At 37.0% G+C, this 25,150-nt stretch overlaps 1 long non-coding RNA gene across 1 annotated transcript in view; it reads right to left on the bottom strand.

Moving 5' to 3' along the window:
- The window catches only part of LOC129143704 (uncharacterized), a 475,731-nt gene that overhangs the window by 64,577 nt on the left and 386,004 nt on the right, over positions 1-25,150 (bottom strand). Inside the window, exon 3 of the long non-coding RNA XR_008547463.2 lies at positions 9,721-9,840. This is a non-coding gene — a long non-coding RNA (uncharacterized LOC129143704). The remainder of the gene's footprint in view (positions 1-9,720; positions 9,841-25,150) is intronic.

The following is a 25,150-nucleotide window of genomic DNA, read 5'->3' as shown; positions in this document are numbered from 1 at the left end:
AACAATCTGCTCCTGAATGACTACTGGGGAGGTAACGAAATGTAGGCAGACATAAAGATGTTCTTTGAAACCAATGAGAACAAAGACACAAGGTACCAGAATCTCTGGGACACATTTAAAGCCGTGTGTAGAGGGAAATTTATAGCACTAAATCCCCACAAGAGAAAGCAGGAAAGATCTAAAATTGACACCATAACAGCACAATTAAAAGAACTACAGAAGCAAGAGCAAACACATTCAAAAGCTAGCAGAAGTCAAGAAATAACTAAGATCAGAGAAGAACTGAAAGAGATAGAGACACAAAAAACCCTTCAAAAAATCAATGAATCCAGGAGCTGGTTTTTTGAAAAGATCAACAAAATTGATAGACCGCTAGCAAGACTAACAAAAAGAAAAGAGAGAAGAATCAAATAGATGCAATAAAAAATGATAAAGATATCACCACTGATCCCACAGAAATACAAACTACCATCAGAGAATACTATAAACACCTCTACGCAAATAAACTAGAAAATCTAGAAGAAATGAATGAATTTCTGGACACATACACCCTCCCAAGACTAAACCAGGAAGAAGTGGAGTCTCTGAATAAACCAATAACAAGCTCTGAACTTGAGATAATTAATAGCCTATAATTAATATAGGCTATTAATTAATATAGGCTATTAATTAATATAGGCTAATAATTAATAGCCTACCAACCAGACGGACTCATAGCTGAGTTCTACCAGAGGTACAAGGAGAAGCTGGTAGCATTCCTTCTGAAACTATTCCAATCAATAGAAGAAGAGGGAATCCTCCCTAACTCATTTTATGAGGCCAGCATCATCCTGATACCAAAGCCTGGCAGAGCCACAACAAAAAATGAGAATTTTAGACCAATATCCCTGATGAACATTGATGCAAAAATCCTCAATAAAATACTGGCAAACCAAATCCAGTAGCACATCAAAAAGCTATCCACCAGGATCAAGTGGGCTTCATCCCTGGGATGCAAGGCTGGTTCAACATAGGCAAATCAATAAACATAATCCATCACATAAACAGAACCAATGACAAAAACCACATGACTATCTCAATAGATGCAGAAAAGGCCTTTGATATAATTCAACAGCCCTTCATGCTAAAAACTCTCAATAAACTAGGCATTGATGGAACCTGCCTCAAAATAATAAGAACTACTTATGACAAACCCACAGTGAATATCATACTGAATGGGCAAAAACTGGAAGCATTCCCTTTCAAAACTGGCACAAGACAAGGATGCCCTGTCTCACCACTCCTATTCAACATAGTATTGGATGTTCTGGCCAGGGCAATCAGGCAAGAGAAATAAATAAAGGGTATTCAATTAGGAAAAGAGGAAATCAAACTGACTCTGTTTGCAGACGACATGATTGTATATTTAGACATCATCTCAGCCCAAAATCTCCTTAAGCTGATAAGCAACTTCAGCAAATTCTCAGGATACAAAATCAATGTGCAAAAATCACAAGCATTCCTATACACCAATAACAGACAGCCAAATTATGAGTGAGCTCTCATTTGCAATTGCTACAAAGAGAATAAAATAGGAATAAAACTTACAAGGGATGTGAAGGACTTCTTCAAGGACAACTACAAACCACTGCTCAACAAAACAAAAGAAGACACAAACAAATGGAAGAACCCTCCATGCTCATGGATAGGAAGAGTCAATATCGTGAAAATGGCCATACTGCCTAAGGTAATTTATAGTTTCAATGCCATCCCCATCAAGCTACCAATGACTTTCTTCACAGAATTGGAAAAACAAACTACTTTAAAGTTCATATGGAACCAAAAAAGAGCCAGCATTGCCAAGACAATCCTAAGCAAAAAGAACAAAGCTGGAGGCATCATGCTACCTGACTTCAAACTATACTAGAAGGCTACAGTAACCAAAACAGCATGGTACTGGTACCAAAACAGAGATATAGATCAATGGAACAGAACACAGGCCTTAGAAATAACAAACACACGTCTACAACCATCTGATCTTTGACAAACCTGACAAAAACAAGAATTGGAGAAAGGACTCCCTATTTAATAAATGGTGCTGGGAAAACTGGCTAGCCATATGTAGAAAGCTGAAACTGGATCCCTTCCTTACACCTTATACAAAAATTAATTCAAGATGGGTTAAAGACTTAAATGTTAGACCTGAAACCATAAAAATCCTAGAATAATACCTAGGCAATACCATTCAGCACATAGGCATGGGCAAGGACTTCGTGACGAAAACACCAAAAGCAATGGCAACAAAAGCCAAAATTGACAAATGGGATCTAATTAAACTAAAGAGCTTCTGCACAGCAAAAGAAACTACCATCAGAATGAACAAGCAACCTACAGAATGGGAGAAAGTTTTTACAATCTACCCATCTGACAAAGGGCTAATATCCAGAATCTACAATGAACTCAAACAAATTTTCAGGAAAAAAATCAAACAACACCATCAAAAAGTGGGCAAAGGATATGAGCAGACACTTCTCAAAAGAAGACATTTATGCAGCCAACAGACACATGAAAAAATGCTCATCATCACTGGCTATCAGAGAAATGTAAATCAAAACCACAATGAGATACCATGTCACGCCAGTTAGAATGGTGATCATTAAAAAGTCAGGAAACAACAGGTGCTGGAGAGGATGTGGAGAAATAGGAACACTTTTACACTGTTGGTGGGAGTGTAAACTAGTTCAACCATTGTGGAAGACAGTGTGGCAATTCCTCAGAGATCTAAAGCTAGAAATACCATTTGACCCAGCAATCCCATTACTGGGCATATACCCAAAGGATTACAAATCATGCTACTATAAAGACACATGCACACGTATGTTCATTGCGGCACTATTCACAATAGCAAAGACTTGGAACCAACCTAAATGTCCACCAATGATAGACTACATTAAGAAAATGTGGCACATATACATCATGGAATACTATGCAGCCATAAAAAATGATGAGTTCATGTCCTTTGTAGGGACATGGATGAAGCTGGAAACCATCATTCTCAGCAAACTATCACAAGGACAGAAAACCAAATACCGCATGTTCTCACTCATACAAGGGAATTGAACAATAAGAGCACTTGGACACAGGGAGGGAAACATCACACACCAGGGCCTGTCCTGGGGCAGGGGGAGGGGGGAGGGATAGCATTAGGAGATATACCCACTGTAAATGACGAGTTAATGGGTGCAGCACACCAACATGGCACATGTATACATATGTAACAAACCTGCACATTGTGCACATGTACCCTAGAACTTAAAGTATAATTAAAAAAATAAAAAAATAATGGAAAGTCCAGAAATAAACCCATGTATTCAGAGTCGACAGATTTTTGAAAGGGGCATGAAGAACATTCAATGCGAAATGATATTCTTTTAAACAAATGACTCTTGGACAACTGGATAACCATATTGCAGAATAATGAAGTTGGACATTATGTCTCACCATATGCAAAATTAAATAGAAATACATTCAATACCAAAATGCAAGAGCTGAACCTATAAAACTCTTAGAAGAGACCATGGACTACGTTTCAGTGTCTTAGATTTGGCAAAATGTTCTTAGATATGACACTAAAGCATGAAGAAGATAAAAATAGGTAAATTAGACTTCATCATAATTAAAAACCTTTACGATTTAGGGGAAATTATCATGAAAGTGAAAAGATAACACAAAGAATGGGAAGAAATTTGTAAGCCACATAAGGAACTTGTATCTAGAATATGTAAAAAAAAAAGTCTTACAATTCAATAATAAAAGAAACCCCATTTTCAAAATGGGCGAGTGATATAAATAAACAGGGATTTGTCCCAGGAAGATATACAAATAGTCAATAAGTACATAAATGATGCTTGACATCATTGGGTCATCATGGAAAGGCAAATCAAAACCACAATGAGATAACAAACACTTCATACCCACTGGGATGCTTAAAATCTTGCTTCTGCCACCACAGTTCCTACATTAACTTTGGCCTTCTGACTCTCTCTTATAAAGGCCCTTGTGATTGCATCAGGACCAGCTGTATAATTTAGGATAACTCTCATCTCATGATCCTTAATTTAATCATATCTGCAAAGTTCCTTTCCCCATGGAAAGTAACATATTTTCATGTTCCCAGATCTAGGATGTATACATCTTTGGGGGCCGTTAATCTGTCTACTACAACAAGCCTGTTAAACAGTTGTGACAGGTATTATTTATTTTCTTCTAATATCCATTCTCCCCCTTCTTCCATAGTGAAAGAAGTTTCAGATGGACATAGGTCAATCAGATAAAAATGATATGTCCTAACTTTACGTGAAGCAAGGAGTGGCCATGTGACTTGCATTGAACAATAAAATGTGAGCAGTAATGACGATATCACTTGTAGATTAAAGTCTTTAGGAATTGAAGCACAATTCATCTCTTTTTCCTCCTGTTATGGCAACCAGTGAAGCTTCAGCCTGAATTCCCGAATGAGGTTTATACTCATCGGGATCCCCACCAACAACCCAAATAAAATGAACATCAAGCATGAGCCTTCAGGATTATTAGTTACTAGATAATAATCTAGTTAACCCTGACTAATAGAGCATATTTACATAAAACAATGTATATCACACATGCGGTGATATATACTGCTGGATGCCCACTCAATAGTCATTTTCTTTCCCCTCTCCTGGTTGGCATAGTCTACTTCTTGTGACAGAGTCTGCAAATGCCAAAAAGTCAATTTCCTTTTTGGCAAGATTGTGGGAACACAAACCAATCTTAGTCAATAAGACCTTTTTGTGTTAGGCTGTTCTTTCATTGCTATAAAGAAATACCTGGGTGGGTCGCAGTGGCTCATGCCTGTAATCCCAGCACTTTGGGAGGCCGAGGCAGGTGAGTGGATCACCTGAGGTCAAGATTACGAGATCAGCCTGGCCAACATGGTGAAACCCTGTCTCTACTAAAAATATAAAAATTAGCTGGGCTTGGTTGCCCATGCCTGAAATCCCAGCTACTCGGGAGGCTGAGGCAGGAGAATTGCTTGTATCCAGGAAGCAGAGGTTACAGTGAGCCAAGATCACACCACTGCACTCCAGCCTGGAGGACAGAGTAAGACTCTGTCTAAAAAAAAAAAAAAAAAAAGGAAATAACTGAGACTGGGTAATTTATAAAGAAACTCATTTTAATTAGTTCATGGTTCTGCAGGTTGTACAAGCATGGTGCCAGCATCAGCTCAGCTTCTGGGGAGACCTCAGGAAGCTTTTATTAATGGTGGAAGGCAAAGCAGGAACAGACACATCACATGGCCATAGTGAGAGCAAGAGAGAGGGTAGGGAGGTACAATGCACTTTTAAACAAATATATCTCATAAAAGCTAACTCACTATTGTGAAGACAACACCAAGCCATGAGGGATCCACCCACATGACCCAAACACCTCTCACCAGGCCCCACCTCCAACATTGGGGATTAAAATTCAACGTGAGATTTGGTCAAGGACAAATATCCAAATTATATCAAGATCTAATTGAAATCTGTGAGGAAGTTTCTGGGAAAGGTTTTTCTATCTAATCAAATACGACCATTTCCTATTTTATCATTGTGGTTTTGGTGTTATCGTATAAAGATATGGAACTTGGAAGTAGTGTAGTCATGTTTCAACCATAAGAGAAAGCCAAAAATTTACTGAAAATAGTTTCATAATTTCTGGCATTATCAAACTGCCAAACCAAGTGTGTTAAATAGCTAGTTATGGATGTTGTATTATGTGGGAAAATATTGTTTGGTGTCAATTAATATGGATTCTGTCACTTAACACTGGAAGATGACAATCCCAGTACTGGGTATTTACCCAAAGGATTATAAATCATTCTATTATAAAGACACATGCACACGTATGTTTATTGCAGCACTATTCACAATAGCAAAGACTTGGAACCAACCCAAATGCCCATCAATGATAGACTGGATAAAGAAAAAGTGGCACATATACACCATGGAATACTATGCAGTCATAAAAAAGGATGAGTTCATGTAATTTGCAGGGACATGGATGAAGCTGGAAACCATCATTCTTAGGAAACTAACACAGGAACAGAAAACCAAACAGCAAAAGTTCTCACTCATAAGTGGGAGCTGGACAATTGAGAACACATGGACACAGGGAGGGGAACATCACACACCGGGGCCTGTCGGTGGGTGGCCGGGGTAGGGGAGGGATAGCATTAGAAGAAATACCTAATGTAGACGACGGGTTGATGGGTGCAGCAAAACACGATGGCACGTGTATACCTATGTAATGAACCTGCACATTCTGCTCATGTATCCCAGAACTTAAAGTGTAATAATAATACAAAAACTTGAAGCATACAGTATTTGGGATAAATAACTTATTTGGGATAAATTTGTTATTTATCCCAAATATGGTATATCAGAAACCAAATAGATTCAGATGAGAAGTATTTTCTGATAAATCTGTTGCTAATCTAACTCTTGCTATTCTCTCTCCGAAACTCAGAAAACAAATTCCTTCAGATAATGCCCACTTCCTTGATAGCAAACAGTCACAGTTCAGACCCAGAGACTGATGATATTTAAAGGTTCATGTGTATATGGTAAAATATACACACATACCCATTCACACACTGTCAAAGTATAGTTAGGATAAGACTTTGGGAGCTGAATAAAGAGAACACATGGACGCGTGGGTTGGGGGAACAACACACACTGTGGCCTGTCTGAGGGTGTGGGTGGGAGGAGGGAGAGCATCTGGGAGAATAGCTAATGGATGCTGGGCTTAATACCTAGGTGATGGGATTATCTGTGCAGCAAACCACCATGGCACACACATTTTTTACCTTTGTTAGAAACCTGCACACGCAGCACATGTACCCCTGAACTTAAAATAAAAGTTGGGAAAAAGAGATTTTATTTTTAAATTAACTTTCACTCTAAGTATAAATATTGACTTTAAAAGAAGTGGCTAGTATGTTAATAAGATATGTGTTCATTTTATAAAAATATATGTATGTATAAGTAATATATTGTGCATTTTATACTTGAAGTATTTTTTATAAAAAGAACAAAAGAAACTAGAAAATACCTGTTTTCTCTTTCTTTGGGTCTATAAAATGCCACTGAGAACTATCAGTGGGGTAGAAGCAGAGAAAGGAGAAGCAGAACAAAGTTTTATGGTGTGTTCTCTGTAGCTTTCACTGTTTTAATTCAAGTGATTTCTGGTCTTTCAGGTATAACCAATTCTATACAATGATACTTCTATGTAACTTAGCATTTAAGTTTATTTTACAAAATATCTAATATTTCAGAGGCATATAAACTAGCTAAGAGAAGACAAATACGGAAATAAACTTTCACGTTCCATATGCGATAATGGAACAGAATAAGAACAACAATTTTTCCTCAAACACTTATTTTTAATAACAGCTTTTTGAGCAGACAATGCCAATTACAATGTCAGGGTTACTTAAGTCACTCTGAACTGCAGGTCCAGCATGACCTGCTTCTCAGGAAACAAACCCAGAGAACAATATAAAACATTGCAGATCAAGGGTGCATCCTGACACCAATAGCCTAGGAAATTTGTCAAGGTCATGACCATGAGATCTTTCAGCTTAGGTTAGAGCATAACAATATGTGACCTTTACTGGGGTAGTAAAAGATTCATGCCTTCAGATGCTCAGTGGACAGATGCTCTCTGTCCACTGAGACAACATGAGCAGCCACTAAATACTACTTGTTGAAGTTGGTAGCAAGGGCTAGATTTTTCCCCCCATTTTTCTTCATCTCTTGGTCATTTACTTCATTCTTGCAGCTATTGAACTCCAGGATACCACTTAACTGCTCTACTTCCCAAGAGGCAGCATATGCAACTTCTATTTCTAGTATGGTACAGGATTGTAGAATGTGTTTAGTTCCAATAAAAATCCTTGGAAAACCTAACCCAGTCTAGAAAGTGTATCCAAACATGTTTTATGCAGAATGAATTATTTCATGCAATATGGTATAGTACAAAATGCAAGCTTCCCTTAAGAAGATGAGAAGGGAATATAACCTACCAAGGAGAAACGAACAGAAAATGGGGAAAAGGAAAATAACTTGACAGAGCTAATCAGGAAATAAGTAAGATGATTATTATCAAAAGGTGAAATTACAATAAAACCACAGAACACAACTGTTGCATTATTACATTAATTTTATTATTTATATAGTATAAAATTCTTTTTTATTATTTATATAGTATAAAATTCTTTAAAATAAGTTTTCTATTATAAATACTGATCTATGTTGGAATTAAGTTGCATAAATCGTGTGCCATATTTCTGCAGTCTTTAATCTATTTGTACTAATATTTGCATTATTTTAATCTACCCCCAGACAGTCTATATTTACCAGTTCTCATTTTCTTCCTGGGCACAAAATTAGACTACATTTCCCAGCCTCCTTTGCAGTTAGATGTGGCTGTTGGACTCGCTTTTGTCTAGTGGACTGTGTAAACCATTTCTGGAACTGGCCCAGAAAATTCTTTCTCACATGATCTTCTGCCTTTCTCCTGACTAGCAGCTGAAAGCAAAGGATCAAGTTTACATCTCTGCAGCCCTAGAGAATAGCAGAACTACAAGATGTGTAGTGTGGATCTCTGAAAAACCATAGGCAGTTCTCCAACCATCGAGGAACATCTGCGTAAGATTTGACATAGCAAGAAATAGACTTTTGTTGTGTTCAGACAATGAGTAGTTTTGTTTGCTGTGGAAGCTACTATTAATTTCCCTAACAACAATAATACCATATAGGAGGTTTTATTGCCTTGTATGCAAATTCTTCCATCATTGCTTAATATCAACTTCCATTAGATAAAACATACAAATTCAGCAGATAGGGAAAGAAAAACCTGTCAGTGAGACACAGGTGCATTAGGAAAGATTCTATAATGTAAATAGATTGTATATCAAATTTGTCCCATTATAGGAAAATTCCAAATAGGTATCAATAATATTGTGCATAGAGTTACTTCACAATGTTTCCAGAGCTACTACAGGAGCTGCTTGTAGAGTTGATGTCTTTCTATGTTTTTCCCTTTAAGCTGTGTTCTACATTGTACAGAACCACCTGCTTGAATGATTGAGGCAAAAACAACGTCCAAAGTGCTTGTGGGTTAAATCAATACTACAAATGGCCTTCGAAGGGAACATACAATAACCAAAGCCTTTATGTTTCAGCTAGTTAACCATAGAAGCCATAAACATTTATTCTAAGCACAAGTAAGAGCCTGAATAAAGGAAAAGGAGTACCTTTTCTACAATAGTAATAGTGATTGTGACTTCTTTAACTTGATCTCTAGCAGGTGAAGGAGGGTATATGAAAATGCATCAACTCCTTGGGCTTTGTTTTCAAGATAGTTTACCTCAATTTTTAAGGAATTCAATGTCCTTACATGAATAATGAGATGTTTCATTGATAATGAGGATCACGAGTATAGAGCATTTTTATAAGTTACTTATTATTGTGAAACAAATAACCACAAGTTTAGCAGCCTAAACAACATGCACTTAGTTCACAGTTGCAATGGGCCAGGACTCTGGTCACAGCTTAATTGGGTCCTCTGATTGATGATCTCTCTTTAACCTGCAATGAAGGTCACAAGCTGGGTTGTGAAAGTTCAACAGGGGAATTATATGCTTCTATGGTTACTTACCTGGTTTTTGGCAGGATTTCATGTATGGAATATTGTTGGACTGAAGGACTTGTTGAGTATTGACCAGAGATTTCTCTTAGTTATTTACCATATTTTCTTCTCAAACTTTTAAGATTTCTTCTGCCAGTGAGAGAGACAGAGAGAGAGGGAGAGAGAGAGAGTGAGAGCATGAAAGTCTACTAGCAAGAAAGACAAGTCACAATATTATGCAGCTGAATCATGGAAGAAATTTCTATTCTCTGGAAGCAAATAACTAAAACCAACCCATACTCAAAGGGTGGGTATTACACAAGGAGCTTCTACTTTAGCTTGCAGTCATCCTGTTTAACTTTAGTGTATAGGTTCTGGTGGACTTTTGTGGACTTTAGTTCCAATGTAAGTTTACTTGTCTTGTTTTCTTTGTTCTTGCACTGCTGGGGCCCCAGCTCAATCCTTTCTGGTGATGTAGAAGGTATCTTCTGAAATTGCCTGCTATTGCTAATTGATGTGGTTTGGGTCTTCCTCCCCACCAAATATCACATTGAATTGTAATCCCCATTGCTGGAGATGGGGCCTGGTGAGAGGTGATTGGATCATGGGGGGTGGATTTCAAATAAATGGTTTAGCACTATCCCTTTTGTACCATTCTTGCAATTGTGAGGGAGTTCTCATGAGATCTGGTTGTTTAAAAGTGTGTAGCGCTTCCCCACTTTCTTTTGATCCTGCTCCCACCATGTGAGATGCTTTCCTCTCTCTTTGCCTTCCACCATGATTACAACTTTACTGAGGCTTCCCCAGAGGTAGAAACCACTATGTTTCCTGCACAGCCTACAGAATCATGAACGAATTAAACCACTTTTCTTTATAAATTACCCAGTCTCAGGTATTTCTTTATAGCAAAGCAAGAATGGACTAATACAGAACATTGGTTTCAGAAGTGGTACATTGCTGTAAGGATACATGAAAATGTGGATGCAACTTTGGAACCAGGTTATGGGCAAAGGTTGAAAAACTGTAGAGGACTCAGAAGAACATATGAAGATGAGGGAAAGTTTGGAGTTTCCTAAAGACGGGTTGAATGGTTATGACCAAAATGATGGTAGTGATATGGCCAGTGAAGGCAAGGCTGATGAGGTCTCAGGTGGAAATTAGGAGCTTATTGGGAACTGGAGGAAATGTCACTTTTGTTACGCTTAGCAAAGAGCTTGACTGCATTGTGCCCGTGCCCTAAGGATCCATGGAACTTTGAACTTCAGAGTGATGATTTAGGATATCTGGTGCAAGAAACTTCTAAGCAGCAAAGCATTCAGGGGTGCCCTGGCTGCTTCCAACAACCTATGCTCATATGAGTTAGCAAATAAATGACCTAAAGTTGGAACTTAGATTTATAGGGGAAGCAGAGAGTAAACATTTGAAAAATTTGCAGCCTGGCCATGATGTAGCAAAGAAAAGTCCATTTTCATGGGAGGACTTCAAGCAGGGTGCAGAAATTTGCATATGTAAAAAAGAGCCAAGTGCTAATACCCAAGACACTGCAGAAAAGGCCTCAAAGGCACTTCAGAGAAATTCTTGGCAGCCCCTCCCATAACAGACCCAGAAGCCTAGGATGAGAGAATGGCTTTATAGGCCAGATCCCATGCCCCATTTCCTTGTGAAACCTTGGGACACCCTTCCCCAGATCCCAGTAGCTCTAGCTCCAGCCATGGCTCAAAGGAGCCCAGGTACAGTTCAGGCTGCTGCTTCAGAGGGTGCAATCCATAAGCCTTGGCAGATTCCATGTGGTGTTAAGCCTGTGGGTGCACAGAGTCCAAGAATTGAGGTTTGGGAGCCTCTGCTTAAATTTCAAGGATGTATGGAAAAGCCTGGATATCCAGAGAGAACCTTGCTGCAGGGTTGGAGCTCTCATGGAGAAACTCTACTAGGGCAGTGCAGAGGGGAAATTTGGGGTTGGAGCCCCTACAGAGTCCTCACTGGAACACTGCTAGTGGAGCTGTGAGAAGAGGGCCGCCATCCTGTAAACCGCAGAATAATAGATCCACAAACAGCTTGCACCCTGTACCTGAAAAGTCTGCAGGCACTCACTGTCAGCCTTGGAGAGCAGCCGTGCTGGCTAAACCCTGGAAAGCTATAGGGGCAGAGATGCTCAAGACCTCGGGAGACCATCCCTTGTATCAGTGTGTCCTGGATGTCTGACATGGAGTTAAAGAAGATTATTTTGGAGCTTTAAGATTTAATGACTGCCCTGGTGGTTTTGGAACTTGCATGGGGCCTGGTGTCCCTTTCTTTTGGCCAATTTCTCCCTTCTGGAATGGAAATATTTACCCAATGTCTATACCCCCATTGTAGATTGGAAGTAACTAACTTGTTTTTTTATTTTATAGTCTCATAAGCAGAAGGGACTAGGCTTGTCTCCAATGAGACTTTGGACTTTTGAGTTAATGTTGGAGTGATTTTAAACTTTGAGGATTGTTGAGAAGGCATGTTTTTGTTTTGCAATGTGAAAAGGACATGTGATTTGGGAGGGGCCAGGAGCAGAATGATATGGTCTGGATCTGTATCTCCACCAAATCTTATGTTGAATTTTAGTCCCTAATTTTGGAGGTGGGGTCTGGTGGGAGGTGATTGGATCATGAGGGCAGATTTCTCGTGACTGGTTTACACCATCTCCCTGATACTGTACTTTTGATCATGGGTGAGTTCTCATGAGATACTGTTGTTTAAAAATACGCAGTACTTCCCCGCTTGCTCTCTCTTGCTCCTGCTCCCACCATGTAAGATGCCTTGCTCCCACCTTGCCTTCTGCCATGACTGGAAGCTTCCTGAGGCCTCCCAAGAAGCAGAAGCCACTATACTTTCTGTACAGCCTGCAGAACCATGAGCCAATTAACCCTCTTTTCTTTATAAATTACCCAGTTGCAAGTATTTCTTTATAGCAGTGTGAGAACGGACTAATACACTGAGTGATCTTTAAGTGGGAAGCGAATTATAAGCTGCTGAGCCTGCCTCTTCCTATGCTATTTGGTGGAGGGTAGGAAGGCAGAAAGTTTTGCTACTGCTGTTGCTGCTGGCAGATCAGCTTTCTCACTCTAAAAGTCTGATTCCAGTCTAACCTGGAATGGTTGTGGAATGGGGACTAGTCAGCTCTAATTGTGGCTACTGTAAGGGGATCAACTGCCTGCTGATAAAATGTAATACATTATTTTATAGGAGAAATAGAATTCTATGTAAGAGTAATGAAAAATAAATAACACGGGGTTGATGATGAGAACATTTTTCTGATAAGTGTACCTAATTTGCATGACCATATATCCTAGTTATCCCAGAATAGTTACTGTGTATGTCTGTTCTCTTGGTGTAATTATTACTAATACTCTTGCTACTCTCAAAATAATCTCATCTTGAACAATAAATTATGTGGTCACCCTTTCTCTAAGTGAAAATAGGGATGACTTGCAGTTATCCAGATAAATGGCCAGAGGTAGAGAATTTTTTGACAACAGTAAATGTCATGCATGTAGATCTTCAGACAGAAGAAAATATAATATGTTGAGTATACTACTAATAAATAATTACTGTTAATTGAATGTACAGTGTGATTGAAAACTAAAGATGAGGATAAGTACTCAATTGGGCTTCACAAATGGAAACTACACAAGCTTACTTAAAGACTCTGCCCTTTACCTTAATACAATGGAGAACCTTTGAAGCACAGTAAAAGTTAGATTTGACATTAGAAATATCACTGTGGTTGAACTGTAAATAGTAGATTTTGGGGATTTGAGTGAGATAGAAGAATGGCTATGACAGAATTTCTTGGTGATAGAAATGACAGATCCTGGGAGGCTAATCCAAAATACTGGCCATGGGGATGAATGAATGAAAAATAATTTGAATAATATTTTATACTTAGAAGTTGTAGACATGGGTGGGTTGCTGGAATTTGGAGGTTAAGGGAGTGTTAAATTAAACAAGTCCAATTGCCAAATTAAAGATGGGCCTCTCTGACTTGAGCAACTGAGTGGTTGGAGGTATCATTCAACGAGCCAAGAGGAAAAGGAAAAGTGATATTCAAGATAATTTGTAGAGAAAATTGTTCAACTAATTGAGAGTTAAACATGGGGAAGAATGATAACTAACTGGTGCCTTATATTTCCAAATGCAGGTGGTTTGAAAAAATTATGACAGTTAGCATGTTTAAAAGGAAGAGAGAGCCCATATGGGAATAAGGAGGTTGTTTTTAGACATGTTTAGAATAGTTTAAAAGGAAGAAAAGGTTTAGGTGTTAAAATAAATTTTAACAGTTAGTTATGTCTAACAGACCATTAGAAAGGTCCAGGCAGATCTCAATAGACAGAGTAAGACCAGACACAGAAAGGCATCCACTGAGAGAGGTAGAAACCCTGAATGTGGCTAACTTCCCAAGAGATCATGGGAATAAGATGCTGGGACATGAACTGTTATGGGAAGAAAGACTGGCGCTGCCAGTTATTGTAATTTTAGCTACAATTCTAGTGCTAAAGAGCAGTCAAAAAATGCAAATTTAATTTGACCATTTCAACATGAGCGATCTCTGAGAAAATATTTATGTAGAATGAAGGAGATGAAAAATTGAATGAAATGTTTTATGAGTAAAAGAGTAGTGAAAAAGAAGATCCAAAGGATCCAAATTACTTTTTTAGTAGAATTTTTTTTTTCTGTAACATACAAGGGAAATGACTATAGATTAAGGCCATAGAAGAGGTGAAGCATTGTTCCTCATGGATGCATCAAATGGGAATGTATTCATAGGTAGAGATGAACCATTGGAGAAAGAAAGTTTCAAAAGAAATTTCGAAGAAATCAGTGAAAGTAATGGACCAAGTTCCATAGATTAGAATAAAAAATTACATAGTATTTATAATCCAATAGAAAGACATTTTTATTTAAGAGGTAAGAAGGGAGTAAAAGTGGACTGGTGAAGATATGTTGGACAGGGGTAAAAACCAATGGAGAAACATGTGAATAATATTTTTTTGAACTTCTTTTGTGAGTGATGCTTTGTACTGGTTCTATCCTAAGTAATCCTTACTTGAATTATTGTAATTATAGATCTACTTAATCAAGTTATGTTACCTGATGTAACAACAATAAAAACAACTACAACATTCCAAATATTAGTGGCTTAAATAAACTACAGTTTACTGCTTACTCACATGAAGGTAAAATGCAGTCATTTGGAGGCCATCCAGACTGACTATCCTGGACCATTGGGTCCTTAGTATTCTCCACTGGATGGCAGTGGCCAATAGACCGGGGAAAAGTGAATGTGAAATGGATTGAGTCTAAGCTTTTAGGGGTCAGGCCTCAAAGTAGCATGCATCATTTTCACTTAGTCACATAGCCCTGACTCACTCGCAAAACCTGAGAAAGGAACCTCTCTGAGTGCTCAGAAACAAAAGACCAAACAGCGCCTGGTGAGTTCATGGTATTACCCATGAAACAGCACGTATTGTTATCCGCTTTGCAGAGAAGGAAACTAAGATTTAGAGAGTGCTTAAGAAACTTGCCCAAAGGTCACATGGTTTAGTAAATTGAGTCTGATCAAGTCAGTAAATCAGAGCATATCATCTTCCACAAAAAGTGACAACAGACCACAGAAGAGTGAGAAGCCTTTACTATTGGGGGAAAACAAGTTCATATGATGTGGGAACAAACTCACTGAAGAGGAGCTAAAGCTAGAAACAGACATCTCTCTTGAATCCAATTATCTCTGCTTTAAAGACCCCTTTCAGGACACTCGGCAGATTGTATTCATTCATTTTATATTTAAAAACAATTATTAGATGCACACTAGCTATCACACACTATTGCAGATGTTTAATGTACCAAACAGATTTTCTGACCTCATGGGGCTTATATTTTGGTTTGCAGATCCAGAAAAGGATAACCATGCTTTCTGATTTTGTTTAACTTAGAAAGTAAAATAATGTATTGAGAGAATATGGGTTAACTTAACGTAAAACAAACAAAAAATAACTAAAGACTTAAATTTGTACAGAAACTATGGCTGCTCTAAGTATCTATATAACAAACTAACGGGGAATGTCTTCAGTGTGGAACAATTGGGATAAATGGACTCCAAACATTTCAGTCCTTAAATACTTTGATTGACACTCAAATCCAGGAAGAGGTAATCTAAGCAAGCTGGATGATATTTCAACCTTTTGGCTAAGGTGCCTTAAAGGAAGGTCCCACCAAGACAGTCAAAAAAGAAAAAGAAAAAAAAAAGGCTGGGCACAGTGGCTCATGCCTGTAATCCCAGCACTTTGGGAGGCCGACGCTGGTGGATCACGAGGTCAAGAGATCAAGACCATCCTGGCCAACATGGTGAAACCCCGTCTCTACTAAAAGTACAAAGAAAAAAAAAAAATTAGCCTGGCGTAGTGGCACGCACCTGTAGTCCCAGCTACTCAGGAGGCTGAGGCAGGAGAATCACTTGAACCGGGGAGGCGGAGCTTGCAGTGAGCCAAGTTGGTGCTACTGCACTCCAGCCTGGCCACAGAGCAATACTCCTTCTAAAATAAATAAATAAATAAATAAAATAAAAAAATTAAAAGGTGGCCAATAATTATCTAAAATCATGATTCATGAAACAATTACTAGAATAGTAGGAAATAGATGTAAACAAACAAAAAGCATCAGTTACCAAAAATCCCTAAAAATAAATTAATTTTAAAATTACTTCAAAATGTTAAATATTATGAGAAAAAAATTGAGTGATAGAACAGAAAATAATTGAGAGAGTAAGGTAGTTTAGATAAAATGGATAAGGCAAGCTGCCTTAATTTCCTCAATATTTGAGTCCTGAAGGAGGAGATGCCAATCATGAAATCAGCCAGGGGCAAGTCTAACAACACAGGGAATAACAAGGTCCTGGGGCAGGGCATGTTTTTAGGAGCAGAAAATTTGCTACTATAGCTCAAATATAGTAAGAAGGAACGGTAGAGAGTGTGTGGAATTCAAACCAAGTTATGATGGATTATTAAGTTTAGATTTTGTTCAAGAGGCCGTTGCTATTTTTAAAAAGTGCATATTAACTCAGGAGTGTCAAATAACTGTATTCTTCTTTTCTTTTCTAGGAGAACATAAGAATTCCTTTTGTTTTTTGCCTACTCTTCTCCTACCACCTCTTTTCTACTACAATGTTATGATAAGAGCAGCTGCCTTGGCAGTTTCTAATTGCAGGTAAGAGTCTTAGAGGTGCCATCTGTTCTTGCCAGCTCCTTTGGTTGATAACTCTCCTGTCCCAAGGGTAACAAACACATTGGGAGTAACTCCTTGGAGTAACTCGACCCAGGATCAGTATTAGCTGAGCCACTTCTCACTCACGTGGCCTTGGGCAAGTTATTTAGCCTCTCTAATCTCAGTGGACTCATTTTTTAAGGAATACAATAATACCAAATTCCCAGGGCTGTAGAACAGGCTAAATGAAATAACATATTTTAAGTATCTAGTCTATTCCCCAAAACATAGAAAGGGCTCAAAAAATAGTAACATTGAAAAAACATTGTGAAACACAGAATCAGGTGCTCAAGGAGAAATCCAGCAGCACTCACTGCAGATGTCAGAGCACTTCAAAATAGAGGAATGAGATTTCTGGAGTCCTGTCACAACCAGATGATTCTTTGTGCTATCTGGAAATTGACACTCATACATTTGTCTACTTTTCTCTGACCATGTTTCAGCCAAATAGGCTCATCTGGTGGATATTGTGAGAACGTTTGAAGAAATCATTGGTAAAAATTTGATTTTCAAAAAGTTAAGATTGGCTTTATAACAGTCCCTAACTCATTTCATAAGAGATTTAAAGTAGCTACAAAATGATAAGCGAAAATACAATATAAAAGGATGAGATATAAATACTTATATCTAATAGAACTAATGCATTAACTCAAATTTAATCAACCTTTGTTTCTTTTATTTATACCTTAACTACGTTAGGAATAAAAACTACTAAAATACAAAACCAATATTATAAGTTAGATAATGGTGAAAGGGAAAAAGAAAATAAGCAAGAAAAATAACATGAAATGAAGCCATAAATAAGGGAAATATGTTACAAAAACCAAACGATACAAAACCAAATAATTAACGGGAAACAGGCACATGTTATACATTAGTGAAGGAGGCCAGTATGAGGTCATGTGAGTGGTGGAGACTTTGGTCATTTAATTCCTTTAAAATTCCTCATGTTGTTGCTAGAATTCTATGCACGTGTGCTTCTTTACCTATTTCTAAACCTGTGTGTGTGTATTTGTAAAATTTCTGATTGTTCAAACATAATTTACAAAAACAAACCAAACAAAACACATTTATAGAACAAATTAAATCCCTCAGGCAATCAATTAATGCTCCCTGCACCCAAACCCTACTCCAATTCCTCATAGTAGGCCTTAAGGTTAGGTGCTTTCTTGCAGCTAGTGCGTTCAGGGAATCCTAGTCAGATATACAATTCAAAATACCTATCAAATAAAAACAAAATAATTGTTATAAGGAGAAGAATAATTGCGATCAGAAGAAGGGAATAGAGAGGACTTTCTGTGCTGTAAGAGGCAATGCAATTCATGTATCCTTAATATAGACATAGCAATTACTTCCTTGGTTCAATTCAACAATAGTTACGAGGTAGATTGTAGTCACTACTGATATTGGAAGGAAAAAATCCATTCAATCCCTGACAAAAGATGGCAGATTCTTAATTTTCACAAACTTTAAAAACACAGCAATAATTTCTTAATTCCTTACTTAATATTTGTTATACATATCTTTCTAAAACTCATAAAATAAGTAAAGTATTTTTTAGAATATACAGAACTGTGAATTTTTTTTCATTCATTATTGAAAATGCTTATTACATTTTGAGATGGTGCAAAATGACACTTGAATTTTTTTCAGAATGTAAAATACCTGCATTAAATACCTAAAAGGCTATAGCAATATGCATCATAAACACTGAAGATTTAATGAATGCTACTAAAACTGCTAACACTTCTAATATTTTGCATCATTCAATTTCACAGACTGGTAGAACTGTAACACTTTTGTTCATAATTTCGTATAAACTACTTAAATTTTTTGACATATACTAAATTTAGATTATATTGTTGCTGTATAATTATTTAATTTAGGTGAATTCTTTAATGGTTTAATATTTCTGGTCCATTTGTTCCTAAATATGTTTTGCACATCTTCTAAAGCCTAATAAAAGTTCCCAGGGGGTAATAAACATGTATGTATTGCAGATAAAATGTATTTTAAAGAAATAAGGAATGCATTTTCAAAATATTTTTGTATGCTTGCAATAAAACTTGCCAGGTTTTTCTTAGGAATGCAGTTTAATGAAGACAAGTTAAACCATTCTTTGTGTAAGATTTATCTATACATAACCAATTATTTAACCAGAAATGGATTGAAATCAACGGCTATGTATCTGTGATTTCCACTAAAATTTAAATTTTTAGGCAGTAAAATTTGATTTATATTATATATAAATATATAACATAATGGAACTTCTCACTGTGTATAGCACATGGTAGGCACTTAATAAATGTATATTAAATAATTGATATGTGTGTGCATGGTTGAGGCAAAAACACTGTCCCTCTTTAAGCTAAAATTGCACTTAGCTTATAGCAATGACTGTATCTATGTATATGTGAGTGTGTATAGTGCTTTTATTCTGGGATTCCTAATACCAGATTGTTTTTTCTGCCTAGGGATAAGATTTCCATGCTCCAGTTGAAGCACGTTATATTTTTATAATATTAATTAAATATACAGTCTGCTCACTTTTACATCTGTACTGTTTTCTCCCTAGATACATTTCTTTAAACAAAATGGCCTTACCATTCTGTTTCCTTGTTAGATTTTTGTCAGAGGGAAAATTAATTGAAATACAAAATGGAAAAGCTAAAGAAAACAAGTGAACTACTGTGAGTCCCTCAGGTTCTTCCATTTGGACCAAAGTTTTTTTCCGTTGGTGAATAGCAGCCACTTATTGCTGCTGCAGTTATGGGTAATGGACACCTTTACTTAATGAATTTTTCAAGAACAACAAACTCCTCTTGTAAATTGGGAATTACCAAAAACAATGAAGCAAATTCTCCTTTACTTCTCATCCTTTACAAGGAATCAAATATAGGCAAAAAGAATTGCTACATAAAGAGAAAATAGAATTTGTATGTGCTACTTGCATTTGATTCACTCATATATTTAATATGCTTTCAGAAGCAAGCTTCTGAAACATTAAATATAAATTAGGACAGAAAGCTTTACATCAAAGACACTGAAGATTTTACCACAGTAGATAAAGTATTTAAGGTGAGAGTAAGTGTGAATTTAAAGGACAGGCATTGGTTGCTTCTGGACAGGGTCAATGGCTGGCAATAGGATTTGATGGGGCAGATAGTGAAACATTCTTGTGTCCTTACATTTCTCTTTGTGAATGAAGCCATTGTTCAAACGGCGATAGCCTGTATTAGTCCATTTCATAGTGCTATGAAGAAATACCTGAGACAGGTTAATTTATAAAGAAAAAGAGTTTTAATCGACTCACAGTTCCACATGAGTGGGGAGGCCTCACAATCATGGTGGAAGGTGAAGGAGAAGCAAAGGCACGTTTTAAGTGGTGGCAGGCAAGAGAGTGTGTGCAAAGGAACTGCCGTTTATAAAACCATCAGATCTCATTGAGACTTATTCACTTTCATGAGAACATCACGGGAAGAACCCACTTCCATGATTCAATCACCTCCCACCGGTTCCCTTCCGTGACATGTGGGGTTAATGGGATCTATAATTCCAGAGATTTGGTGGGGACACAGCCGAACCATATCATAGTCCTACTATGGAAGCTTCTTATTAGAAACAGAGGTGATCTATACAATACATCTAACACAGCATATTGTGCCAAATGCACAACTCTCACAAAGCATAGCGGCCTCTGGATAAAATTTAAATGTTCAACATCTAAAACCCCTTTATTTTTCTTAAACTGGGAAGCCCCAAAGCATGAACTTCTCCTGATAAAGGTTGACCATAGGTCTCCAGTCGCCTAGACTGTTCTGGTTTATGAGGTATAATTATTAATAACATTGCTTTACACTCTCAAAATTGTCTCAATTTGGATGATAAATTATATGGTAATCCTATTAATAAGGGATTTTTCATTGGAGATTTGGGTGTGACAGTTAGGAAATATGGTCACTTTGGCAGGCTGAGGCTTCATTATAGGATTTCCTGAGCAGAAAACAGAAAGGTTGATGAACAAGGGGAAAAGGTATGGAAAAGACAGAGACAACCCTTCTTGTTATAGAGGAGAAGACTGAGAACAAAACAGGTAAAAGGAATTCTCCTAAGTTGTGCAGCTGGTAAGTGCACATATGGAATAATAATCTTACTCCTTTAGCAAAAGCGTTATTAAAATAAACAAAAGTATTTCATAAAAAATAATTTATTTTATTTTTTATAAATAAATTACTTTTTATTTCAAAGGTAAGTCTTAACTTTGGAAATCTAGAAAGTAGAAAGCGCTACCTGAAATGTGTATAAAATAATTTGTAGTTCTGGTATTCTAAGTGTTTGTACAAGAAGACACTGCCCTCTTCTAAAAAATTCAACAGTATCTTAAGAAGTTCGGAATATGCAAAAATATACAAGAACCTAGTCTGGGACGTTTAGCATAGACAGCTAACAGAGACTCAGATATGGCTGGAAGTTGACAGCTGGGGAGACAGGAGGTGGAGAGAGGAAAAGCTCAAGCAATGTGGCAGGACGCCCAGTTGGAGGGAAAGAGGCAGCCAGTGGGGAATTCCCTATGGCAGTAACGGTAAGGGACTCTGAGAAACAGAAATGTTTAGCTGTAATTTATACATTTCAATCTCAGTGATGTAATTTTTTCAGAACATTTCATTAAACATTCTATATTCAGAACTGTGGGAAATTAAATGATTGGAATGAGGCAAGAAGCGAGGCCTTGCTATATCATCAGACATTGGTGAAGGGCATAGATGGTAATCCACAGTGAAGAGAAAGGAGATGTTGGGAATCTCTCAGAGTCCTGGGAGGAACCCAGTGACCAAGGAAAGCTGGCCACACAACAGGCTAACCCAAATGTGGACAGGATCCAGACCCTATTCATCCTAAATATATTAAAGAAAGGTAAATCTCAGTGTTCAAAGCCCAGCTCACACCTCGTAGCTATATGATCGTTGACAAGTTATGTACTCTCCAAAACCTGCCTGCTCATCTGCAACACTGGAATAATAAAAGAACCTACCTCTTTTGTCTGCATGGAAAATTATGCGAGATGATGTACTTAAGACAATCTGCCTTGTGGCTGGAAAGTGGCCAGAATGCTATAGAAGCCAGCTGATAGATCTAGCATTAGTATATCATTTTGTATGATTTCTATTTTGTAATCACCTGGTATTTTAGCATAAACATTCTCCTATATCACTGACTATTCTTAGAAAACATAATATTTAATGAATGTCTAATAGTTTTCTTTATTGAATCACTGTTAATTTAAGTAATTCTCCAGTTTTTTGTCATTTATGTGGCTTTGAATTTTTAACCATCATAAAAGACAATGTCAAATTTCCATGTTTAAAACTTGATATGCATTTTTGGTTATTTAGTCAGATAATATTCATTGGATACTATTTATGTGTGCCAAAATATACAAATATTTTAAGATTCTTTATACATGAACAATTTGTGTTACAAGAAAAGAATACCATATTACACCACTTTGATTATGGTGTTCCAAATTGCAAGTAAAACACAACTATCAAACTGGCTTAAATAACAAGAAGAAATTATTAGATACTCCAAGGGTAGGGAAGACTTCAGTGTTGACTGAGTAAGCACAAAATAATCATTAAGAACCTATCTTCTTTCCATCTCATCCACCTGTCTTTCTTGGTGTTGTCATCATACTCAGGCAAATAGCAAGGTGGCTGTGAGAGTTCCAAATGTTCCATCCGGACACAGCAAGGCCCAGCGCCACTTTTATACAAACAAGAAAGCCATTCAAAGAAGCCTCCACAGACTTCTCTGGTTATTGGTCAGATTGACCATGTGTCCATCCCCAACCACTCCCTCTAAGGGAAGCTGGATGACCATAATTGACCTGATCAGTTACTTAGGATGGACTGGGGGTACAGAAATCAATAATAATAATACCCATGATTTCCATGTCAGTGTTTGTCAGTGTGACTTTGATTTCACCCTCACCAATGCTACATATTTTGGTAAACTTCCATTTCTATTTATATCCCATTAGAAAATGTGTTTGGGTACAACATACTATGGTTCTGCACAAATACTGTTCACTGACCCTTGGACTGAATGACACTATTAATGACTAACTGATGTACTGGGACTTACCAAGTCTTTAGTTCAATTGAGTTGTATTCTACAAAGTTGAACACTACTAGCTTGAGAGGAGATGGACCTTTTAAAATACAAAGGGGATATTATATGAAGTGAAAAGGTCTTGAGCAACATTACCCAATAGCTAAATCATTATTTGGGGGAATCTATAAATGAACTGTAAATTAAAATGTGAAAATGATTGTAGAAAGAAGTGAAATTTAAGCTCTCAATGGGATAATCCTTCAGCTGAAATGGCCTCACACTGTTTTTCTTGGATTATTTTGAGGCCCATTGTATTATCTGAAGGAAGTCTATTGAACAGTGATTGAGTGGTGCTGACCCGGTGCTCCGCTCACTTTGCACAAAAGCTTCTCTGCTGTAATGCTTGGCGAGGCTATACATTGAAGCCAATTGTGACCCTGAAACAAAATGAAACCACTTACTCACTCCTTAAAGGTTTTAGTATGACACATTTTATTATAATTTTGAAAAGCATCATTTTTCCTGATGGCTAATTATTAACTTTCAAATAGATGCTGTGCAAATTGCAATCAAATATCTTTACTTTATTGAATGCATATGTTGTCAGGAAATATAATTCCACATTAAAGAGTTTCACAGATTTACTGACACCCAGATCTCTTTGTTCTGATTTTGGTCTCCCTCCTGCTGCTCCTGGCAAAATGAAAAACTACTTTATTGAGCTCCATGCTTCCAAATTCCCTGATGTGTATCACAGTACAAATAAGGTTACTTCTAAGCTTTTTGTTGTTGCCATTCTTTCTTTCTTTACTTTTACCTGAATGCTGTGGAGAACCTATGGTCCAGCAAAAGTGTTTAAATAAGAACACCAAATATTATATGTAAAGATGTTAGGTGCATATTCACATTTCTATCCCAAATTTTAACTTGACCATTGTTCACATCTGGCTTTGGAGTCTGTTTATAAAATGGTTAGGATCTTTGGATCCAAATAAATATGTATATTTATGAATAATTATATGCATTTATGAATAATATGGATATCTCTCTATATACAAAAATATATATGCAAATAGGTATTATATATAATATATAGATATTTATATGGATGTGATACATGTATATGTACATGTGTATAGAAACAGACACACATAGTATGTGTACATTGTGTGTGTGTGTGTGTGTGTGTGTGTGTAGGTATATACATGTGTGCTAAAATTGACAGTATGTTTTCATTAAATCTGTCCCTCCAGGTTTAGGTAGATATTTCTTCTTTCTGTTCCTTACCACTCTGCATGTTCCTGTTCTGTAGCACTTATCAATTTGTATTGCCAATGCCTATTTCACAATTAAATTGTTAGCTTCTTAAGAGCAGGACCAGTACGTTTCTGTACTCCCATGCCATCCATTTCGTGGATCTAAGCACTCAACAATAGTATGTATTGCATAACTGGATTACTTAATGAAAGAAGAAAGAAACCTATTTAATATTTACCCCCACTTGAAAAGGTACTTTTTAAAATATTATGTTGTAGGAAAAAAAAACCATAAATTATGTCTTAAATCTTGTACTACTAGATTTTTGAACTTGCAATGCAAAATGATTGAAACAACTGCTAAAAGAAAAATAAAACAAAAACAGTATAGTCTACTCTAAACAATATTGGAAAAAAATGAATGAATCCAATAATTAAAGAAGGACAAAGCACAAACTCTAATCCATGCACATTCCAGTGACCTAAGTCCCTTAGATTCCAATAAATAACATTGTGCAAATTGTGAGAATATCAATGACACTAAAGACTGTAGGATTCTGTCTTCAAGAATCATTGTACATTTGAGATGTGTGGCTTCTTGGATATAATCTAGTTTTGCCTTTCGTTTTATGTATGAGATAGCAGACTCCCAGAAATAGGATATGATTTGCAAGGATTAGCTCCTGGACATGGAGAAGGGAGGAATTCAGATACTGAGTAGTCAAAAGTACACAGCATTGCTGATGACTGGAAAGGTTAGAAGTGACCACTGCAAAATTGGATAAGCAAATATTATACAT

This window comes from Pan troglodytes, chromosome 3, assembly GCF_028858775.2.
Source record: "Pan troglodytes isolate AG18354 chromosome 3, NHGRI_mPanTro3-v2.0_pri, whole genome shotgun sequence".
NCBI lineage: Eukaryota > Metazoa > Chordata > Mammalia > Primates > Hominidae > Pan > Pan troglodytes.
This window is presented reverse-complemented; position numbering and strand designations above follow the sequence as displayed.